Source organism: Pseudorca crassidens, chromosome 20, assembly GCF_039906515.1.
Source record: "Pseudorca crassidens isolate mPseCra1 chromosome 20, mPseCra1.hap1, whole genome shotgun sequence".
In the NCBI taxonomy this organism is placed as follows: Eukaryota; Metazoa; Chordata; class Mammalia; order Artiodactyla; family Delphinidae; genus Pseudorca; species Pseudorca crassidens.
In genome coordinates, this window is record NC_090315.1 from 21,480,162 (window position 1) to 21,504,021 (window position 23,860).

General features: G+C 47.2%; 1 protein-coding gene across 6 annotated transcripts in view; it reads right to left on the minus strand.

Moving 5' to 3' along the window:
* The window catches only part of ZNF536 (zinc finger protein 536), a 418,725-nt gene that overhangs the window by 362,490 nt on the left and 32,375 nt on the right, over positions 1-23,860 (minus strand). For all 6 annotated transcript variants that reach the window (XM_067717883.1, XM_067717885.1, XM_067717882.1 and 3 more), the window contains exon 2: positions 1,856-1,925. The gene's annotated coding sequence lies outside the window, so the exon portion shown is untranslated. The remainder of the gene's footprint in view (positions 1-1,855; positions 1,926-23,860) is intronic.

A 23,860-nucleotide genomic window follows, 5' to 3' on the forward strand; every position in this document is an offset into this window, starting at 1 on the left:
AAAATCTGCTTATATTCCTATCACACTAGACCAGTGGTTCTCAAGCAGGGACAATTGTGCCTCCCAGGAGACATTTGGTAATTTCAGGAGACATTTTTGGTTGTCACAACGGGGGAAAGGGATTCATAACTGATACCCAATGGGCAGAGGCCAGGGATGCTGTAAACATCCTACCTTGCACAGGGTGGCCCCACAGCAAAGAATTACCCAGCCCAGAATGTCAGCAGTGCCCGGCTGAGAAACCCCATCTCAGCTCCTGAGAAGCTGAGCCAAAGCTACAAGAAAAAAGGATGCGTCGAGAAGGAGCATTTCCGGGAACCGGGTCTGAAGCTGCTCCCACTGGCTGTGCGGCCCGTCCTGTTCACCAGCAGACCGAGGCAGGTGACAAGAGAGGAAAAAACAGGGCAGGAAAGAGAGGAGTCTTTGAGCCAAATTACTTGCTCTTTTGCCTTTCGATCTAAAACACACTTTCCTTATTACACGTCAGAAGGGACTGGAAATCCAGCCATTTTTTTCTTCAAGGCAAAACAACCCAGGCCCAACAAAAACACAATAATCTCTCTGGCCGATCTCTGGGACTGTCCAGCCTCTCCCTGACAAATCACAACAGTGCCTACAGCTGTCAAATTCACCCACCGAGCCCAATCAAATGCCCGGATTACTAAGGCAAAGAATTGTGAATTTCATTAAATATGTTAAAGGGGAAAAAATCAGCTTTGAAAAATAGTAATCCTGTCTTTCAACAAAAATATTATAGGAAGCTATGAATTTGGTAGATCCGAATAGGATGTTGGTACATGTTTTACTAAGGTAATATAATGGCACACTATTATTAGATCACATTAATCATTACTGTGCCAACGGCGCTGACAGCCCCACTGAAAAGGATTGAAAGGCCTGGTAATGGATATAAATTACCCATTGTGTGATAAAAGGATTTTTACTAAGAAGGTAAGAATAAAACAGCAAATTTCTAACATAACTGTTGTGTAAAAACCAAAATAAAAGTAATCCACGGTCAGTAATATCCACAAAATCAGAAGTAAGCACTTTTTCAACAAGATAAAGTCGCAATAAAAATATATATTCAGTACAAGGCAAAATTAATTTCTAAGTGTGTAATTCCACTATCAATTTCCCCGGTTTATGTAGTGACCTCTGAGGCCCATGGTCAGGAGATGGTGGGTTTGGCTAATTAGATCTGAGGGTGAGTTTACAGAGATATCAGGGGCAGCCTCCGAGGAGGAGGTTGCAGACATCAAATACGAGCGCTGCCCCTTCTTATGTTAAGTTTTTAGCTTCAGTGTGGGGAAAACACTCCATGACTGAGTTCATGATCTTGTGTCTGATTGAGGTGACAGGCACGGAGCCACTCGGAGACAGGTTTCCTCCAAGACTGGGCCAAGCCGCAGAACCACATGCTGAGTGGTGGGGAGACAGGCCCTGGGCGGTGCTTGGAGGGGCTGCCTGGCTTTGGGCAGCCGTCCCACCAGCTCACCAGCTCTCGTTCCCGCTGCCAGCCAGCAGACAGCGACCCTCCAGGATGTCACACAAGACAGCGATAAGCCAACCTTGCAGGGCTTTGCCCCATCTGTGACCCCAATCTGAGAACTTCTGAGCACATGTTGACATCACATAGTCATCACACCCAGAAGACCTGGGGCCCATGCTGGATCCCAGAGACCTCTGAATCTGGAAGCTTCTCCAAAGCCCAGCCTCTGTCCAAAGAGGCAAGGGAGTAGCTGGGAGAACTCTTATCCAGCACAGGGACCCACAACCCAAAGAGGGCAGTCTGGCTCCCCGACAAGACACAGGCAGACACCACTTCAACAAACTACAAAACAATGTTCCTTACCGGGCAAGTCTGAAAGCAACGGAGCTCCCTTGTAGCTGGTGGATATTCTTAAAGCCGTGGTGGTCAGGAACTGCAAAGATAAGACCTGTTAGAAATTCTCAGTGTCGGACACATCGACTCCAATAAGACAGGTAGACAGCATTCAGCCAAGGTAACAATTTGCTGGGTTAGTTGAGAGAGTCAAAAACATTCAATAGCCCCCACTGCCCCAATTCATTGAGCAATTTTAAAACTGGAAACTATGTGACCTTTGCTGCAATAAACCAAATTTGCTCAGCTTCTTTTTTTTTTTTTTTTTTACATAGTCTAATTCAACCTTTTATTTTTTTAACATCTTTATTGGAGTATAATTGCTTTACATTGTTGTGTTAGTTGCTGCTGTATAACAAAGTGAATCAGCTATATGTATACATATATCCCCATAACCCCTCCCTCTTGCGTCTCCCTCCTACCCTCCCTGTCCCACCCCTCTAGGTGGTCACAAAGCACGGAGCTGATCTCCCTGTGCTATGCAGCTGCTCAGCTTCTTTTAATGGGAAATTGCCACCTGCATAAAGAGAATGGGGTGGGGCATCTAACCATCTCTTCTCTAGGTGGGATGGAAGAAGAAATAAGAGCACGTAAGGCCCCCCTCCTCTCTCTCTATCTCTCTTTCCCTCCCTCTCTCTCTGGAATTCTAAAAGTGAGGAACTGAGAAGGTACTCAGGGGTTCTTTTTCGCTCCCTAATTTAAGGAGCCCCCTACAGTAGACCACACACAATTTCGCCCAAATTTCAATTGGCTATGCCTGGTTCAGTGGCCAGAGCAGCTTTCAATGGGTCCAGACCAGGAATCTGCAACTGACCCAGGGGTCAGGAGTGTTGTGTGTCATCAAAGTCCTCTCTCTGAACCAAGACCAGAAAAGCAGCAGGATGACACAGGGGCCCAGAGGGAAAGCCGAGATGCCCACCACAGTGGTTCTAGAGCGTCAGTTGGGGTGATCAAGGCCAAGCCTCAGTCTGAGATCTCCAGCTTGGAGCCAGTGCAGTGCAGAATCAAATTTGTTTTACCATGTTACAGAAAGGACTTAATAGGGCAAGCAAACATTCCCTCTTGAAAAATTGTACATTCTGATATTGTAGAAGTAGAATTCCGGTAGAGATTTAAGGATGTGTCTGCAAATGCATCAGAAGATGCATTCGGAGAGCACGTGGTGGCAGCCCCAGACCAAGGTATTTGAACATCAAACCACGGATTTCAACACTCTATCCAACTCCAAGATTGATTTCTGGCAACCAAAAAGGTGTTTGCTGAGTGTGTGCTAGAAGTGTTTTCTCAAAGTGTAACAGGGACACCGCTATTTGTAAACAAATTTCTACCTGCCTATCTTTTTTTTTTTTTTTTTTTTTTTTTTTTCGGTACGAGGGCCTCTCACTGTTGTGGCCTCTCCCATTGCGGAGCACAGGCTCCGGACGCGCAGGCTCAGCGGCCATGGCTCACGGGCCCAGCCACTCCGCGGCATGTGGGATCTTCCCGGACCGGGGCACGAACCCGTGTCCCCTGCATCGGCAGGCGGACTCTCAACCACTGCACCACCAGGGAAGCCCTACCTGCCTATCTTGAGACAGAAAGCAAAAGTCTACATCTCAACCATCTGTAACGAGGACAGAGATTACAAGTCTCTCTCTCTCCTCAATCAGATTATCTTCTGCATTTTGTTTTTTCTGTGTCACTCAACATGAAACTCTAGGCAATGTAAAACATGCGCTCAATGCTATGCTTTCCTAGGTTCTACCAGAGCGGAGAGGAACAGGCGTCCGGCACCCGACGTGGCTTCACGAAGATTTAATTTTCTCACAAGGCTCCTAACGCTTAGCAGGAGGTGGAGGACAGACTTAGATTTTATATCCAAGCTCATGGCTTGCAAAATTTGAGGACTATTCTCCAGGGGCTGTTCACTTAGAAGCCTTGTAAATTCCAGTGACAGGGAGAACACGGGGAGACTTCACTGGGCAAGTCCCACCCCTGCTTGTCCTCTGGCTTCACACCACTGATCAGACCTCCGGCTCCTGCAATCTGCCTGGGGTCCTCAATCACTCGAGGCCCCAGCACAGCCCTGAGGCTGTGTTGGAGCTGTGCTCTTGTAAGGGGTCCCCCGAGTGCTTAGGGGGTTGCCCAAAGGTGGCCACCTGCCCGGGAAGTTTTGCCTAACAAGCTTCCTGCTGGAATGGGAACGTCAGGAAGGGAAATCTAGTTAGTGCCATTTGTGCCTTTGTGAGCCAGTCGAAATAGGAGGGGCTCCTGATGTCTGATGTCATTACAGTCACTGCAAGTCGGGCAAAGGTGACCACATCAGACACTGATGTTCTTGATTCGGATGGGGAGGAAGGAAGATGGCAGCGCAGTAACAGCTCTTCTGGTGCAAGTAAGTAACTCGCACTGAGAGATAATGCAGTAACATAACCAGAAAAAGGTCCCTGACTTGAGGCCCCCCCCATCCCTGCCTTCCACAGGGACCCCACAGTGAGGAGCCAGGGCAGGGGCGCCACCCAGGAGACACTGCCCAGAAGTCCAGTTTGGTGCAGGTACCACCAGATCAGAGGAGGGGAGGGAGGGGGCAGATCACAAAGGCAGCGAAAAGCATGGCATGAGTCAAGGGGGTTTGGGTAGCAACCACCTCCCCCAAAAAATGCCTGAAATCCCATCCACTACATTGATAAACCCTGCCTCCCCTTTAAAACGCAGGGAAGGCCCACATGCAGTCATTCTCAGCCACCAGCCCCAGGGAGCGAATGAGTTTAGGAGACCTGTTCCGTCAGTGGCTCAGACCTTCTGTGTGCCAAGCCCTGGGGTTGGCCAAAGGCAAGCGGATCTGCCATGGGATCCAGAAATGGCCCACCGTGTGAAGAGTCTGGCGGGCCAGGGAGCCTGCCAAGAGGGGGCCAACGGAGGGGCACCAAGGAGGGAGGGAGGGCATGCGAGCTGAGCCCTTCAGCAGTTGCAGGCAGGGCCTCGAGGGAGACAGGGCTGGAGGTAAGGGGAAGGCAAAGGTTCAGAGATCCTGACATGGGGCTGTAGCAAGGAGTGCAGGGTGGCTGCAACTTGGAGAGGCAGGAGAGAGAAAGCAGGGAGCACTGAGGGGGTCTGGGGAAGGAGGGATTGCTTATAGCCTGAGGCACTTCCAAGGCCCCTCTGAGGAAGGGGAGGGGAGGAGAGGGGATGGAAAGCTCTGAGAGAGGGACTTTGGAGTGGGGTGGAGAGGACAGGAAGACATGGGGGACAGAGATGGAAAAAAGTGGGAGGTGGTCCAGGCAGCTCTTGCCCGTCCTGGCACACAGTGGGCCCGCACTGCGGCATCCCTGTGAATCCGCTGGGCCCCCACTAGGGGACAAGGCATGCCCCTCCCTCATGAATTCTCCCAGGGGAGACAAGGCAGCTCTGAGCAGAGCCAGGGAAACCTTGGCATGCCAAGAGCCCAGCCTCCCATACTCAGGCACAAAGGCGCTGAGGGAAGAGGCCGTTGGCGAGTCAGGAGATGAACAAAGATGCCACACACTCCCCATCAACAGTGCCTCTGTAATGAGCCCCGAGTTGACCACAAAAGATCCTTCCTCTAGGCAAACATGTTGCCTTCCCGTGGTCATTACACACCTGTCGCCCACCCTACACCATGACAACTGGAAAGTCATACAAGTGACAACAAGAGTTACCATTTGCTGAGGGCCCGGTACAAAGCACCAGGCAGCAAGCTGAGGGGAGTCCCTAGGTCACCCCACAGCACATGGGGAAAGGGCTACGTCCCATTCACCTTCTAGTCCCTAACTTCTGGCAGAGGGCTCGGAGCTCAGTAAATGTTGTGTGGAGGGGTGGAAGGGAGAGTGCGAGGGAGGGAAGGAAGTAAAGAGGGAAAGGAAGGATGGAGGGAGTAGGGGAAGGTGGAAGGACAATAGGATAGATGAGGGATGGAGATGGATAGAGGAAGGAAAAGAAGGGAGGGAGGGAGGGAAGTAGTAGAGATGGAGGGAAGCAAAAGGAGGATGGAAGGAAGAAGGAAGGGCTGGTTCACATCACCCCTCCCCTGGTCCCCGTTCTGCTCCAGAGGCTCCCCTGCAGGAGACGGAGTATATTCCTAGAGAGACAGCATCACCCTCCTCAGGGGTCACTTGGAGGCTCAGCAGCAGAAGCAGAGCTGTCTGCTGAGGAGTCTGGGCAGTCCGGGGCAGATGGGAGTGGAGATCAACTGCTTTCCTTCCAGACAAGAGTTAGGAAAGAAGGATTCAGAGACAGAGACAGCAGAACTCCTTCAGCCCTCTGTCTGGAAAAGGGTGCAGCTAACAGGAGACATGTCTGGAGCTGTCTGAACATTACACCCCAGTCGTCCAGGGCCAAGACCTCTGAACCTGCTCTCCTGGGCAGCGGGCTCTCCTCCATCTGGAGGGGCACACAGAGGGGTGCTCGAGCCTCTTCTCCAAGGGACACTAGCTGGGGTTACATCACCCTTTCCGAGCGTCTGGGTGCCCCTCCCAGCTCAGTACTTAATATTCTCTCCAGACCCGCTAGGGACAAGGACCCTGCCCAAAACACGGTGGCTCCTCTGAATGGACCTGGAAGTTCCATTCCAAAGCACTGAGTGATTCGCGCTTTCCTTCTCCGAGACTCTGAGGGATGAACACAGCCCCAGTGACAGCCCTCACCACCCCCATAAGTTCCCAACAGGAGAGGCTTCCTGGTGAGGAAAGCTACCTGGGAAAAGCCTCAGGGACTGAGTCCCTCATTCACCCCTCACCTGTCAAGTGCCCCCCGCATCTCCTAACTTCTAGCTTCCAGGGACCCGGTGGTATGCAATATTTCTGCTTGTGCGAAACTTATGTCTTAGTGAGCAGTGACAATTAAAATATAATGTTAGCGAATAATAAGTTCTAAGAAGAAAAAATAAAGCTGGGGAAATGACGAACAGTGACAGAGACTACCTTAGATAAGGTAATCAGAGGAGACCTCGCTAAAAAAGTGACATTGACAAGGGACCAGAAAGAAGTAAGGGAGTGAGCCCTGTGAACAGCTGGGGAAGAATTTTATAAGCAGAGCAAACAGTGAATGCAAAGGCCATGGTGTAGGACGGAGCTGGTGTGTTACCCACGGAGCCAGGGCATGGACAGTGCACGGGAAAATGGGACAGGGTGGGCTATTTAGGATCCAAATACCTCAGCAGGCACGGTAAGAAATATGGACTTTATTCTGAGCCATTGGTGGGTTTTGAGCAAGGGAATAACACGATCTGATTTACATTGTGCAAGAATCACTCTGGCTGCTGTGGGGAGAACAGGCAAGAGGGGACCAGAGTGGAGGCACGCAGAGCACTGGGGAGGCTGCTGCAGCTGTCCAGGTGAGAGAGGAGGCTGACCTGACCTGGGCTGAGAGCCGCAGTGATGGGGAGAAGCAAGCAGATTCAGGATGCCTTTTGTGTGCAGCCAGTGAGACTTGCCAAGTAGGACGTCAGGTATAACGGGGGCCCAGAGTCACCCTGTGCTCATCCTGGCCCGCCACTCTGGTGGCACAGATCACCACTCCCAAATCAGCCCTTACCCAGGGCTCAGGTGCAGTAACCATATGTTTCTGATGCTTTGACATGTGGGGTCTTGATGACCCTGCAGGGACAGCCGCTCCCAGAACTAGCCAATTCCCAGAGATAGCAAATGACTCCCCTGGGAGCACATCTTTCATTTGCAAACGAACCAATCCAGAGCCCATGCCCCAACAACCTTCTGTATCAGGCTCTCACACTCTGGACCACTGTCCCCCTGCCCTAGTTGCCTCAGGGTCAGGTACCAGACAACCCGAGACAGCCCCGGAGCCCCGGAGCCTACTAAAATTATCTGACTAGCCAATCCTAAGTCTGCTTACCCTGCCTTGCCGCACCTTTCTCTCAGAAACCGCATTTCCCCTCGCTCCTTCTTCTTCCTGACCAACCCTGATGCTCCCCTGGGCAGCACTGCATGGCATGGCATGCCCCCTCCCCTTAAGAACTATGAGTAACAAAAGATCTTTTCAATGGCAGTGTGTCCTGATCTGTTGGCCTCACCACACGCTTGCTCTCGGGGTCACCTTGGAGCCACTGCCCTCTTCTAACTTCTGCCAGAACAGGTGCTTGAGGAGCTGTTATTCAACAGCCACAAAGTGTCTCACAGCAGTGGAGGAACGCTCGGAACTCAGCCAGCTCTTTCCTAAACCCCATCAGCCCACCCCATGGGGTCCCACAACTAACCCACCTCAGTCGGGCCTCCACATACAGGGCTGGCACCTGTGTGAGTGTGTGTGCATGTGTCTGTGTGTTTGTGCACGTACATTTGGGGTGGGGGGTGGCAGTTGCCACCCTGATGCAGAGCCCAGCATCACAGGACACAACTGAAATATTATAACACGGAGTGCGTTGGGCTGCCCAGACATGCTTCCAAAGGAAGCCTCTTCTTTCATTTTAAAACAAAGGTAACTTTGATGGAGAAGCTATTTGATACCTGTTCGATCTAAATGCTTTCAGGATACACAGACATCAGACGCTCACAGGAACCTGAGAGCCCGCGATATCAGCCCGGGCGCTGGGATGATAAAAGAGGAGTGGAGAGGCTCTTCCCATCAGCTTGCGACCCGGTGCATGTATTTTTACATGCTTTAGCATGAAAAAAAGCCAAGATGCTCAGAGCCAATCAAATTACTTCCCTGTCTCTTTAATAAACAAATCCATGTGCACATTAACAGTGTTGAAAATTCAATTTAAACTCTTTGTCTGTTGCTGCTTACTCTAAAGATGGTCTTTCTTAAACAACAGAACACCAAGGAGTCGTTAGTGCTCTCTCTTCATTACTTCAAAAAACCAATCATTAGACACCAGAGTATATACGTAATTAGAAAATCACTTCCTTTGCAATCCAAGCTAAGTAGTTTACATACTGTAATTACAGGGACAAAATCAATTTTTAATCATTTCCCTGATTGGGCTCATCAGCTCTGTGGGAACATTGTAACCTGCTTGTTGTGCAAAAGCAACATCTGGGCTAAAACAATTACCCTTTGTTTGCTACAATATTCCTTAAATCTTTTTGCTTGCATAAAAAAATGAAAACATGAAGACAAGATATTTGGATGTCTTTTTGTCCTTGATCAACATATATCCGAAAGTTCTCCTCGTGACGTGAGTTTAATGTTCCCCGGAATTTACGGTTTAACAGTACACATCCAAGGAATGTATTTTTTCAGTGAGATAAAAGTATCTGATTGTTTTAAAGATCCATTCAGCTGCCTAATTGTTCCATAGCTAACACATGGTATTCAAACAACCCACACATTACAAAAGCTCATCTGGGTAATCATGGGCAACTATTATTGCGATGGTTTACACTTTTCTAATACAAATGAATGGATTTTATCAAAATTTAGAAAAAAACTAAAAAGCTGAGTATGTGTGAAAAATAGTTGGTATGAATTGGCAAGGCGAGGCTAAGCATTTTGTTCTCTTAATAGGAAATGACCTCATTTACACTGGAGTAATAATTAGTACTGCTTCACTGACAGTTAAGAAAAAAAACTTTCCCAGTATAATAAGGCAGCATCTCCTTTGTTAGGAGATCTACATTGATTATTAACCCTTGCCAAGAAATTCCAAGTTTAACTTTACGTTCCACTGGGCTCATGCTTGCTGGCAAAAGATAAAAATAGCTGTTTTGGAAACCATTGCCTCTCACCCAGATTTCCAAAGTTTCGCATCTGAGCTTTTAAGTGACAATCTGAAACACTTGGTGTCCCCTTTGAAGGGACATGGAAAGCCCCCACCACATTACCCCGCAGTCCCAAGAGCCCCTGTCAGCCTCTGCACTCCCCCGGTGGCCCTGGTCCTCCCCATCCTTTTGAAGTTTATTGGCTTTGATTTTTGCTTGCAAGTCCCCCAACCTACAATTAATTCATAGTCAAAACAGCCCTGAGAAGGAGAAAAGGAAAGAGGGAAAGTGAAGGGAGAAGGAAGAGATCCTTGCTGGCGATTCAGTCCAGGCTGATGGTGCAGGAAGGAGACAGGAGTGCATGAGCCCTTAAAGAAATACAGTCCAGGAAACGGCCGGAATACGTTCACACACACACACACACACACACACACACACACACACACACACCACTTCTGAAGGGACTTGTTCACTGACCTAACCATTCCTGAACTCGTAAGACGGACAACTGACATGTACTGAGCACTTACCATGTGCCAGCCAGAGTCCCTCATGACAATATTGACCCTCATGACAACCCAGTGAGGTGGGTACCATTATCATGTTCATTTACCGATGGGAAACTGAGGCACTAGGCACGAAGTAATTTGCCCAAGGTTAAGAGCTCATGACCATGGGAGCCACTGTGCCCCACTGTCTCCCAGTACCAGACAACATCTCTCCCCCGTGGTCTTGGAGAGCCCCGTCTCCAAAGCAGCCAAGCTTGCCTGGTGTCCACTAGTCAGAGACACCCATGGCCCCACATGCCCTCAGGAGCACACCCACGCCTTGGCACCATTCTGCACATGGATTCCTACGCCTCACCCCAAGGTGGGAGATTCCGACCCAGGGCAAGGCAGAGAAGGAGAACCTGTCCTCTAGGCTAGTGTGCTCAGGCTAGGAGGCACAGACCAGATGCATGCACTTCCCACAAGGCTCAAGGCCTGCGTCACTGGACATGGTGCCAAGCTGCCACGCTGGTGGAGTCCCAGAGCCTGAACCGGTGCAGGATGGCACCCCAGCTCTTCCTGGAGGCTGTTTTCTCTGAGAGCCAGTACCTAACCCTCACCCCTATGTCTTTGCCCAACTTGGCCCCAGTCTCATCCCATCCATGAGAAGGCAGATCCCACATCAGCTCAAGATTCTATAAGATGATTGGGACTGACATATATACACGAATATGTATAAAATAGATAACTAATAAGAACCTGCTGTATAAAAAATAAAATAAAATTCAAAAATTCAAAAAAAAAAAAAAAAGATTCTACAGGATGGCAAATTTGAGACAACTGTGTCCCCCAGAGTAGGAGGTATGTAAAAGAAGAAAAAAAGTCGCCCAAATTTTTGGGGCTTCCCTGGTGGCGCAGTGGTTGAGAGTCCGCCTGCCGATGCAGGGGACACAGGTTCGCACCCCGGTCGGGAGGATCCCACATGCCTCGGAGAGGTTAGGCCCGTGAGCCATGGCAGCTGAGCCTCGCGTCCAGAGCCTGTGCTCCGCAACGGGAGAGGCCACAACAGTGAGAGGCCCGCGTACTGCCAAAAAAAAAAAAAAAAAAAAAAGTCCCCTGAATTGTAAACGCTTTCTGGTATATTGTGTCACCACATGTATTAAAAATATTTATCCCTTTACAGAAGACATTTCATACCATCATCAGATCACAAGGTATCTATGAAGTAGCTTATCTTGAAGAAAAAATGTGAAAGAACTGGAAAACACAAAGTGCCTGTTTTCTCTTTCCTCTATACTTTCTGCGAGTGATGTTGCTGTTCAGGTACTCTGTACTCTGCCTGGTAAATGATGCCTGAATATTCAGCCATCACAAACAGCTGCGCTGTCCAGCTTGGCAGCCTCTGACCACAAGTTCCTCCCGAGCACGTGACATGCACCAGCCCAAAGTGAGGTGTGCTGTAAGCCTAGAATACACATCACTTTTGGAAAAATGTAAAATGTTTCATTTATATCTTTACACTTTTTACATGTTGAAATGATAATATTTTGGATACACTGAATTAAACAAAATTTAGTCTTAAAATCAATTTCCCCTGTTTCTTTCTACCATTTTTAATGTGGCTATTAGAAAACATTTTTTGTCTTGTTTTGTTTCTATTTTATTTTATTTATTTTTTAATTGAAGTTTAGTTGATTTACAATGTTGTGTTAATTTCTGCTGTACAGCAAAGTGATTCAGTTATATATATATATATGTGTGTGTGTGTGTGTGTGTGTGTGTATATACACATTCTTTTTTTATATTCTTTTCCCTTATAGAAAATATAAAGCTGTATACAGGTTCGCATGTGTGGCTTGCATTATGTTTATACTGTACAGTGCCGATTTCAGCCTGAGCAAAAAATCAGGCCTTCTGACAGCCGAATTTCGCCATCATAAAAATTCACTTGTTTTCTGAAGCAGGGTTTTAGAGAAAATGTATCATCATCAATGTCACTTGAAATGTTGGTTCCATAGATATTCTCTGAAATCAAAATCAAAGTTACACAAGTTCTTCCTGAACCATTGTGGGATCTCCTTTACAGGTGTTGCCTTTTTCAGTTCATTTACTTTTAGTTTTATAAAACTGGTTATTCAAGTAATATGTGCTCACTTCTAGAAAATTTGCAACATCGAGATACTACAAAGAAAAAATAACATAATTCTATCAGCTGGTAGGATTGTTGTCGATATTTTGGTGTATTTCTTTCTATTCTTTTCCGTGCATGTCTGTGTGTGTGTGTGTGTGTGTGTGTGTGTGTGAGTTCATGACCATAGATGAAGACATACCGCATGTGCATCTTTGATTTCACGTGTCCTAAAACCTCATGTCCCAAATGTAAGATGACTCTGTTTGGCCCTATGAGAATATAGGCTACTGGCTGACATAGCTGAGTTCCCACAGGTGTTACAAAGGGAAAACATTAAGAGAATAAGACAAGCCATAGACTGGGAGAAAATCTCAGCTAAAAACATATCTGATAAAAGACTGGTGTCCAAAATATTAAAAAAACTCTTACAACTCAACAATAAAAAGCAAACGGCCCACTTAAAATGGGCAAAAATATCTGGATGCCTCACCAAAGGAGATCTACAGATGCAAAGAAGCACGTAAGATGCTGGACATCATATGTCATTAAGGAAAAGCAAATTAAAACAATAATGAGATACCATCACTTATTAGAATGACTAAAATCCAAAACTATGACACCACCAAAGGCAAAGCTATAGAACAGGAACCCTCATTCATTGCTAGTGAGAAGGCAAAATGGTACAGCCACTTTGACAGTTTGGTGGTTTCTTACAAAGCTAAACAGACTCTTCCCATACAATCCACCAGTCATGTTCCTTGGTATTTACCCAGAAGAGTTGAAAACACATCCACACAAAAACCAACACACAGATGTTTATAACAGCTTTATTCATAATTGCCAAAATGCATAATCAACCAAGATGTCTCTCAATAAGAGAATGGACAATCTGTGGCACATCCAGACAGTGGAATAGTACTCAGCCATAAAAAGAAAAGAGCTATCAAGCCACAAAATGACATAGCAGAACCATAAAGACATATTGCTAAGAGAAAGAAGCTAGTTTTAAAAGTATGATTCTTACTGTATGATTCCAAGTCTACAGCTTTCTAGAAAAGGCAAAACAAAGGAGACAGTAAAATGATCAGTGGTTGTCAGGGTTTGGGGGAGGCAGAGATGACCAGGTGAAGCACAGGGCATTTTAGGTCAGTGGAATTATTCTATATGAAACTCTAATAGTGTATACATTTGTCTAAACCCATAGAATGTACAGCATGAAAAGTGATCCCTTAATGTAAACTATGGGCTTTAGTTGATAATAATACATCAGTGTTGGCTCATCAACTGTAACAAACGTACCACACTAACACAATCGGAGAAAATGTGGGGAAGGACTATACTTTGCGCTCAATTTTCCTGTATACCTAAAACTAAGAAAGTCTATTAATTTAAAAGGAAAAACAAAGGGAAAAGAGAAAGAACAGCTTTGAGGAAGCATAGGGAACTGCTCTTTCCTGGCTGGAGGATTTCCATGTCTGCAAATCAGGAAACCTCTCCAGTGCTTAGAGATTTCGGATCCTTCAGAAGCCTTCTGGCCACCACTTCTCTGATGAGTTGATGTCCAAAAGCTTCCCACAGAGGCTGCTCGGGCAGTCCTTGGAGAAGAGCGCTGGGCACTTGGCACAAACCCCACTGGCTGGCCCGTTTGTACTTCTGTGTGTACCACATCTCGTGGTTTTCTCGTTGGCTCAACTCACAAGACGAACTGACTTGTGTCTCCAGAGCAGAGTAGGTCAGCCAGGCCTGCACCCCCTCTCAGAGCCCATCTTCTGGACAGCAAGGGAAAGGAGCTGCCCAAACTATTTCCACTCCTCAGGCGGGGCAGCCCCCAAAGTCTCATCCTTGCTTCTTCATCTCCAAGACAGAAACTTGAATGAATGCCTCAGAAAGTACTGAAAAGGATATGAGGAGTCAGACAGAGGTGCTGAGTGGGCATATGCCACCTCCCACCCGGAAACCAGCCGGAATGTGGAGAGTGTCTCAAAAATTCAACAGAACTGTGGTGTCATCTGGGCATAGGGTGCCATCAAAATGCTGCTATTCTATGGAACTGTCACCTCTCAATCCATATTAAGTTTAGCTCCCGCTACTGGTTATTCTGGAGAAGGCCATGAAAATTCAAGGGCGGGGCTTCCCTGGTGGCGCAGTGGTTGAGAGTCCGCCTGCCGATGCAGGGGACACGGGTTCGTGCCCCGGTCCGGGAAGATCCCACATGCCGCGGAGCGACTGCGCCCATGAACCATGGCCGCTGAGCCTGCGTGTCAGGAGCCTGTGCTCCGCAACGGGAGAGGCCACAACAGTGAGAGGCCCGTGTACAGCAAAAAAAAAAAAAAAGAAAATTCAAGGGTGTACCGATTTGGAGGCCACACCGATTTGGAGGCCACACAAAGTACTTCACACTGTTTTCCTGTGATTTTATAGTAACAAGAAGAATTAGTAACGAGAAGAAACAGTAACTGCCAAAGCCATGGGTCCCTCAAGTATTCCGCATGCTATAGCAAAAAAAACAAACAAAAGAAGCAAAGGTGACAGATGAAAAATAATGAGGAGGGCTTCCCTGGTGGCGCAGTGGTTGAGAGTCCGCCTGCCGATGCAGGGGACGCAGGTTCGTGCCCCAGTCCGGGAAGATCCCACATGCCGCGGAGCGGCTGGGCACATGAGCCATGGCCACTGAGCCTGCGCGTCCGGAGCCTGTGCTCCACAATGGGAGAGGCCGCAACAGTGAGAGGCCTGCGTACCGCAAAAATAAATAAATAAATAAATAAATAACGAGGAAAGTCTCCAGGAGTGTGACTCTGAGGGCACAGCCCACTGAAGCGGGACAGAGAGGCCTGAGAAAATCTAGTCCTTCTTAGCCTATCCCACCAAGCAGCCAGTGAAAGGCCCCGTGGCCTGTCTCATGGTAAAGTTCCTATTCCAGAAAATTCAAACCTAACAATTCACAGAAAAGAAAAAAATCTCCTTTCCTTCTTATCTTCCAAGCCTTTCCATTTTGGTAAAGATTTTATAAACATTCTTAGAAAGAGTATATTGTCTCTCCTCTGCCCACAGGTAACAAGCGATGGCAGATGTTTCAGAAACAGCACATTATAAAAAAAAAAAAAAAAAAAATCCAATGTCACTAAAACCAGAATGGAAAATGTTTTATACATTAACAAACATTGTAATGAATTTGCACAACCTTAACCGACTGTATACCCAGCATAATGAAATGGTCTCCATCTTTTCAAATAAAAAATTACGTATCTAGCACATAGCTTTAGAAAAGCATTGTTCTTTAAAAAAAAACAAACAAAAAAAACCCCCTGCATTTTTCCCAGCTACCATGTAATTTGTGAGATGCATTTTTAAATGATCTGCAACAGCAGAGGCTTCATCAGTCAGATGATACCGATAGATAATTCACCAAACCGTCACATGATCTTCCATCACTCTAAAAGACGCGAATATATTGCCACAAGCTTTGGGAATAATGGGTGCACCTGTTTACGGTGTCACCTCTGTTTGCTAATTGTCTCCTTGAGCTACATTTTACTTCTAATGCATTTATTTTTGACAGGCAGTGTCTATTTAGAAATCACATTACTTCAAGTGCAATTGTTCTTTTGTCTATCAAGTAAATGAAGTGTTGTTATACAGATTTCAGGTTCTGATTAGTAAAGTATCAGAGCCCCAAAAAGGTCAATCAGTTATTTACCCGAGGTAATAGAAGGATGACAGACATCTTGAATATACTCCAGCTCACGCTATAGGCCATTTTATTATAATTACTCAACTCAGTCTAACTTAAATATATATTCCTGGGGTTGGCAGCTTAAAAGGCACACTGAGAGCACGTGCCCAGAGACTGGCATCAACGCACAATGTAGGCATGTGGGTCTTGTGTTTGCATGCCAGGGTGTCGCCCATTCAAATATGCGGTCCCTGGAAATACCAACAATTGTGGCCAAACGATCGTGTGGGTAGGTACTTGTCCCCATCTGTTGGCTTGGATGAATTCTCCCATTAAAATAGATATTTTTAAAATAATTTTTCAAATGATTTTACTCTTCAGGTCTGATTTGATGAGTGAATTCAGATCAATATGAAGGTAATTACAACCGAAACAAAAGACTGACAACAACTGTGGAAAGACAAACAGCTGTCTGTAGGAAAGCCAGAACCAACCGGACCAAGACTGCCTTCGACTTCCGCTCTAGAGCTAGTGGAGCCAGCCTTCTCCACCGATGGCCATGTGTGGGCCACGCCAACAGACCCCAAGCTGTGGCCCCTCTCCATGTATGAGGAGAGGCTGGGGACTGACTTAAGCCAGAAACCAGATTCACACAGACATTAACATACACAGGTTAAATAACGAGAAGATGTTCAATTTGAAGGAAAACATAACCTGAGCGCCCACTCACTACCTAGTGCTCAGATCCAAAGGTCTAAATCTCAAGTACCCTCAAATTATTCCTACCGAGGGCCCCTCCCCCTGACTTACCACCTCAAAGGCGATCCAAACCATGAATCATAGAGACAGCTCTATATTTAGGAGCCACTTGTCTCTTAAGTGGATCATCCACAATTTCTTTTTTATTCTTCCTGATCTCTCCATCCATGAATTGTAGGATTCTCCCTCCCTCCCCGCTTGTGCCCTTCCCATGCTCCACGGCTCACACTGCTCAGTTATCCGTGGTGCACCGTCTAGCCGAGCACCACCAAGCCTCGCACTGGGTCAGAACACCCAACACACCCTTCTCTGGACACCCACCTCGTCCAGACCTGTGCAAGGTGGCCACCCCAGGCAGGCAGTGGGCTTACAGAGAATTCTAGAGACCACCGCTACTCAACACACTTGCCAAAAGAAAGAGACACGAAAAGCCACGCTCGCCTTAAGTCACATTCTAAATTGGCTCCCTGGAGCATTCCCTACCTTGTTCACTAAAGACTGTGTGTGTTTCCTCAGTGCTTAGCATATGCTATGTAACCTGAGCAGGACTTGCATTGTATCACTAGTTGTTTTTCCAAAGTGTTTTCCCATCAGGACCATAATTATATGCAAACTACTTGACTTAGAACCATTTGCAAACATGCGTTAAATGTTCACTACGATTATTCCACCACCTAAAAGCAAGAAAAGAGGAAGACACATGAATCCTTCCTTGGGGACCCCAAGGCCAGGGAGACAGGGGAAACCCTGACATGTAGAACCACAGACTATCCTTAAGTAGCAAAACCTCCACGACATTTTCTACAGGAGCGACGAGGAATGTCCTCTTCATTCTGCAATTTATTTCAACTCTAAGTACTCTAATCATTGGAAGTACTTTTTGCTTTTTAAACAGCCTGCTTGTTTTTACAGGTCAAGAGCATAAATAAAACAGTCAAGTTGGAAACTTGGAAAGCTCATTTTCAGGAGAAGGAAGTAGTTACAGATCGTCCATTTGTTCAGACACGAGGCAGCTCTCAGGAGGCAGCTCAGGCGCGTGTGAAAGCCACACCCTGGCCGGCCAGCACTCACTGAGAGGGCCCAGAAGCACGCAGTCCTCTTATTTTGGGAGAATCACTCTTGGGAAAAGACTGGGGAGTTGTCGGAAGCCCTCAGGGGCTATACTGTAAGGTTTTAATACAAATAAACCTCCAAGCCAAGGATTAAAGAGCGGTGAGTGAGAGGTGGGTGCCACCATGGGCTGCAGAGACAAGGCCAAGCTATGACTGGGTCGCCCTGAAATTGCAAGTATCCTGAAGTGCTGACTCTGACATTTACTCATGTCGCCACTGGCTCGTGATGAATGAAATTAAGTGCCTACCAATTACAATACAGGATCCAAACACTAGTAGATCATGTCTCAATCACTGAGGATCTCAAGAAAATAAAATGCCTTGAAGCCAACATATTAAAGATGGTTAATATCTTTACCAAAAAATAAAGAAGAAGAAGAAAAAGAGGGATGGAGGGAGGGAGGGAGGGGGAAAAAAAATCACTCTCCATTTTTCCATATGAGATACCACACATGTGTGCCTATAGCCAAGAGCAGAAATCTAAACTGTATTCATTTGCAGACCTCTCTCTCTCTCTCTCTCTCTCTCTCTCTCACACACACACACACACACACACACACACACACACAACTGCTGATAAGGCTGATGAAGGAAATGAGGCCATGAAAACTCACTATCAATACCAAGGTCACTGGAACAGAGAGATAGGACTAGAGTATGGGTCTATCAGAAGAAAAAATTACTGAGACAACTTCAAGAACTGGTGATAACTTCCCGTGTCTGAAGGAAGACAGTGTCACAGGATGTCTGGGGCTTTCCCCGCAGAAGACAGGACAGGGTGGGCCACGGCCCACCGAGGCTAATTCCTGAGAGCGGGCAGGTCCCAGCCTCCCACGATGCCAGGCAGAGGACACAAAGAAGGACACGGCTGGCAGCAGCTTAAGACCACAGTAAGCCACCAGACCACATTTTTATTGCTACCTTCACTTCTATTTTTTCTTTATTCTGCATGTGCTAGAAGAACCCGCACCCCCTCTTCTTTTTATCAAACATTCCTAATGTAGTGACAAAATGAGGAAGAATGAAAGATTATTATAAAACAGGACTTTTATGGCTAGCGTCTATGGAACAGTCACACTGTTACATATATTTTCTCTAAGTAATCAGGAATGTATTGGTATTTTGAAATTATGTATCTCTAATAACACAAAAGTACTTAAGAACAGAAATAGACAGTAATGGAAAATGCAGTCAACTGTTGACAACATATAGAATTTCTGAAAATAATTTGCAGAGAACAGCACAGCAGATGAGTCAAAATTTTCACAAAAATATTTCTTGCCTCCGATAGTCCAATGTAATTCATTTTCTATCTCTGTTCATTAATCATTGTTAAAATTAGTGATCCATTTCTTCCACTCTGCCATCTGCACTCAGCTTCGTAACAAACATGACACCTTCCTGCATAATAAAACCTGACAACTACTGGATGCATTTCCAAATAGCTTTCTGCATATGTGCACCTCTATAACGGATTCCGTTGTCAGACAAAAGTGGATTATTTAACCAGAGTTCTTTCTTTATCAATTCAGAACACAGATGTGTGTGAATGTGTATGTGTGTGTTAAAATATGATCAAGAAAAATCCGTTAATTTTAATTAAAATAAATTTGTCCTGTCTTAAGTAGAAAGTATTTTAAATCCAGGTTATGCCAGCCAATATCGCTCACCAGAAACACAGTGGGGAGTATGATGCTTGATATATGAAGTTTACGTAAATAATTTGTGGCTTCACCTTGTAAACTTTTCTAATAAAAGTGATCTTGACATTCCAACCTCCTAAACATTTTTTTTTCATTTTAATATCCGGCTTTATTTTGTTTTTTCAGTCTTTGATCACAGAATTTCAAATAAATATTTTTAGGGAAAGACAAAACAATCAAGGAGCAGGGAGATACAGACGACAACACCAATGAATAATTAAACACATGCCAAGTGTTCCCTTGGGGAAGCCACCACTGGGTCCAAACTGCGGGGAAGCATTCTTAGTCCTCCTGGATGGCAGTCCACATGGTGTCAGTCAGTCTGACAGTGATGAGGATGAAGAGAGAAACTGCAAACCGGGACCTTCTCCTTACCCGCTGAGAGAGCAGCCTCTTAGGAAGAACATCTCTGAGCTTCCAAGAAAGCAGGCCCACTTGAACAGCAGAGCAGACCTGCAACCTACAGCTAGCCTGGACTGAGGTGGGCATGATGAGCTGACCCCAGGTCTGTCCAAGGTGAAAAAGGCAACTTGTATTCCTCTACTTTTTCTGCCCACTCTGAGTCTGCCTCTTCTCTCCTTGCCCCTTCTTCTGGACATGGCAAGCCCTAACTAGGGGCCTCAAAATCCTCGAGAAACACACTTCCAAGCAATTCAGCCTCCTCCTGCCTGTAGTCCCTGGCACCCGCCCAGCTCCATGCTGGGAAGCCCGGGGGTATCCAGAGGTGCCCCAACACCGAATCAGCCCCCCAGGGACTCGCCACATGGTAGGAGAGACAAGTTTCATGCAGATGTCTCCAAACCAGGAGAGAACGCTGGGTGCTATCACAAAGAGAGAACTGCCAAGGGAACACTTCATCCTAACCTGCAGTACGTGGGCTGGAAGAGGACCCGGGGGGAGTTGCAGAGACAAGATGGCATCTGAGCTGATCAAGACATCAACAAGCAAAGTCAGAGAGGAATGGGATCCTGGCAGCAGCGAAGCTGGCGGTGGCTGGCACCCCAGCATTTGGGCAGGGTTTGGGCTGGATGAATGGCAGGGCTGGAGCAGCCAGTACCCCGTCTCTGAGGGACACACGGTCATGGGCACAAGGGGGAGGCTGAAGAGGTAGCACCTTGAAGGCACAGCCAACAAATCGCACGCGAAGCCAGCACGGCAGGAGGAAGAATACACAGCTCTGTGACAAAATGCACTTCCTTTGAAATTAAGGGAATGGCCGTTTAATGACTGCTGGCCAACGACTCTGTCTCTGTCTCTGCCCCCCCACCCACATACACACACACACACACACACACACACACACACGCCTATTGACAGAGCAGAACTTTTTGTTTAATCCCCCCGGTTTATCTTTCTCTGTCCTCACAGCCTGGTGTGGACTTGGAGCGGATCCCCTAACTAAGCCTGATTAGAATGAGAACAGTCAAAAGACAAACTTTGCAAAAATCAAGGTTTAAAATAGAAATAGCAACTGACCCTCAGCTGTACTGCTGCCGGCTGGGACAGTGACAATAGCGACTCTTTTGTTAAACTTTCCTGTGAGACGTGCTCACCAGACTGGGGTGGGTGTGTGTGTCTGTCTGTCTCATGTACGAGAGAGTGGGAGAAACGTTTTAAAATAGCCCTGGCTCCAAAAAAAATTAATCACAAATTACCATTCACCCCTCAACAGCCAAAATGTCTGTTAATTCATTTAACATATACAAAATCCGAAGCTTCCCTATAAATATTTCAGAACTTGAAACCTTCCATTTTGTCCCTGGCCCTGAACAATAACACGCACACACGCACGCGCGCGCACACACACACACACACACACACACACACAAACACAACTATGGGGGTGGGGCCTGGGGAGGTTGAGGGGAGGGTATGAAACCCCCTCCCCCAGGCATTGTCTCCCAGCCACCCGGCTCCTCCAGCCTGGAGTTCCCTCTTCCCTTCACATGTCTGCATCCTGACACATTCAATTTCAGGTTATCAGCACATCTGAATTATAGAATACTGATGGGGATAGAGGGCAGGCCTCCCTGGTCTGATTAGCGCCATTTAAGAAAGATTTCGCCAGCCGGCTTCATTGGCTGGGAGCGCCACCATGGTGGGTGGCCTTTCTGTATTAGAAGTCACCACAGAGCTGTCTCATTTGAATTAAATATGGACAGAAAGAAAGATCTGATTATGCTTATTCATAGCTAACCTGTTTCAAGTTCACCAGGCTGCCAAACTTGGAAGTAAAAACTGAAAGTTTCTTTCCTGTGTGTCTGGATTGTTGGGTATTCTTATTTTCTCTTGGAGTTTTTCAGTGAGTCTGAAGTGTGTGTGTGTGTGTTTAAATTTCAGCCTAGCTCAATCTGGGAGTTTCTTTCTAGAAAGTTGCCTCAGTAAAGATTCAGGGAAAAGCTTTTAATTTGGTTACAGACAGACAACAATGGAAAGGCAGGGTCTGATTTTAATCCATAAATACATGAAAACACATGCAAATTTGGCTATAGGAGATTTCTTGCAACAGAATGAGTAGCTGAAAATTTGATTAGCACAAATAAATTTCTGACATGGGACTGAGTGGTGCAGTGATTCAGAAAGACCTAAACGTACAGAATACTGGAATCACTGGGTTGAGAATAATACCCTCGTTCATGGTAGCATTTACCTTTATATCTTCACTTTCACAGATACGCACACACCCCATGATTTTTAATTCCCCTCCTTCCTCAGCATGGGCAACTCCTCCGACACCGAGTTAATAAAAAGGGCAGGAGTTTCCAGGAGCTCCCGAGGGCCCTGCTGCCGACTCCACGGGTGATAGCCCCAGAGCGTGGGTGAACCGGGGGCAGGCATGGGCTGTGGCTCGGTCCCGGAGTCCAGGCTCGGAGACAGGGCAGGGACCCAGCAAATGCTCTCTGAAATGACTCTACTGGAGACCGTCTCTAGCACTCACACACCCGGCCAGGCTCTGGTTCCATTCAGCTCACTGTAACGAATATTTACGGAGCCTCTGCTATGTGCCACGCACTGGGTTTCCAAAAGGGAGATGTACACGCTCCCAACCCTCCTCCCCATCTGCTCCTCAGGATGCGGGTCCTGCGCCCTGCCCTGCCTGTCTGTGGGCCGCTGGGGACGTCCACCCTCACGCCTGTCCACACTGTGGGATTCTCTGTCTTCTCCACACTTGCCTCTCTCTGTGCACCCACACCTGACAGGGTGCCCCGGCACAGTTGCTTTTTGACAGGTCGTTCCCACAGGGCTGCTCTTGCCTCTTCATCTGGGTGGTAAACTCCTCAAGGGCAGAAACCACATCTCCTCCTCCTTGGAGTCCTCCCCAGAAAGTCTCAAATACTGAATCAACCAACCCCAGCCAACTATCTGGGTGCAGAGAAGGAGGCGGCGTGTGAGCACAGCAGAGTGGGCAGCCCCATCCCCAGAGGGAGCCCGGGTGCCCACCACACCTCCACCACTGCAGGGAAGTAACCCCGTTGTACCTCCACTCTTCACCACCCACCCCGGCTCCCTCTGAGCACCCAGCAACCAAGAGCCCTGAAAATGCCACAAGGAGATGCCCAGCCCCTGGTCACAATGCTGCTCCAAGCCTGCGACCACCGTGCAGCCCTCCCTCCCGGGGCACTGCAGGGGCGCCGGCAAAGGAGCACAGCGTGTCTTGCCACTCGTTCTCATAGTCCCCCCAACACACAGCCTTGAAACACTAAAAGCAAAACACAGCCCAGAGCAAAGCACTAGGAAGGGTGCTCCTATGGCTTCTGAGTCAGCACAGGCCTACCCTTTGACTGCATGTCCCCCCAGAGTTACTTGGCACAGTGGGATAGTTCGGTGACTGCCTCTTTCCCACTGGACTTCAAGGACGCATCCATGGCAGAAGGGAGGGAAACGCCAAGCTCAGCCTGCCCCTCCGGGGTCTGTCTGCTGAGGGAGGGGCACTGGGCTCAGTGTTCTTGCTTGTCTTTAATGGGTTGGTGGAGTTTTTCTTTTATGAAACACCATCGTCACAACCTAAACTAAACACACATCTCGAAAAGGGGTGAACCAGCTTTCTCATCGCTAGCTTTGAACCCGCACAGACCTCCCACAGTGCCAGTAATTGCATTGCCAACAAGACGCAGAAGTGCACCCAAGAGCAGCATGAAACACGAGGGGTAGGTGGGACTCGTACCCACAAAGCGTGCACCCAGGCTGTGCCTGAGCCCTGCCTGGGGGCTGGCCAAGGGGGTCCCCTGAGCACCTGCTACCTTTGCGCCCAGCAGCCGTCTCCATACCTCAGTCATCCACAAACCCCCTTCACAATCCCCACCGTCTCTTGTGCTACCTGGACTGTTATTTACTTAATACTCTTTAAATTAACTTTAAAGCAACTCACTTTTTTTTAACTTAGCCTCACCTTTAAGCAATAATGTCTGTGAAATCACAGCTAGGATGTACTACTTATATTTTTCTAACAG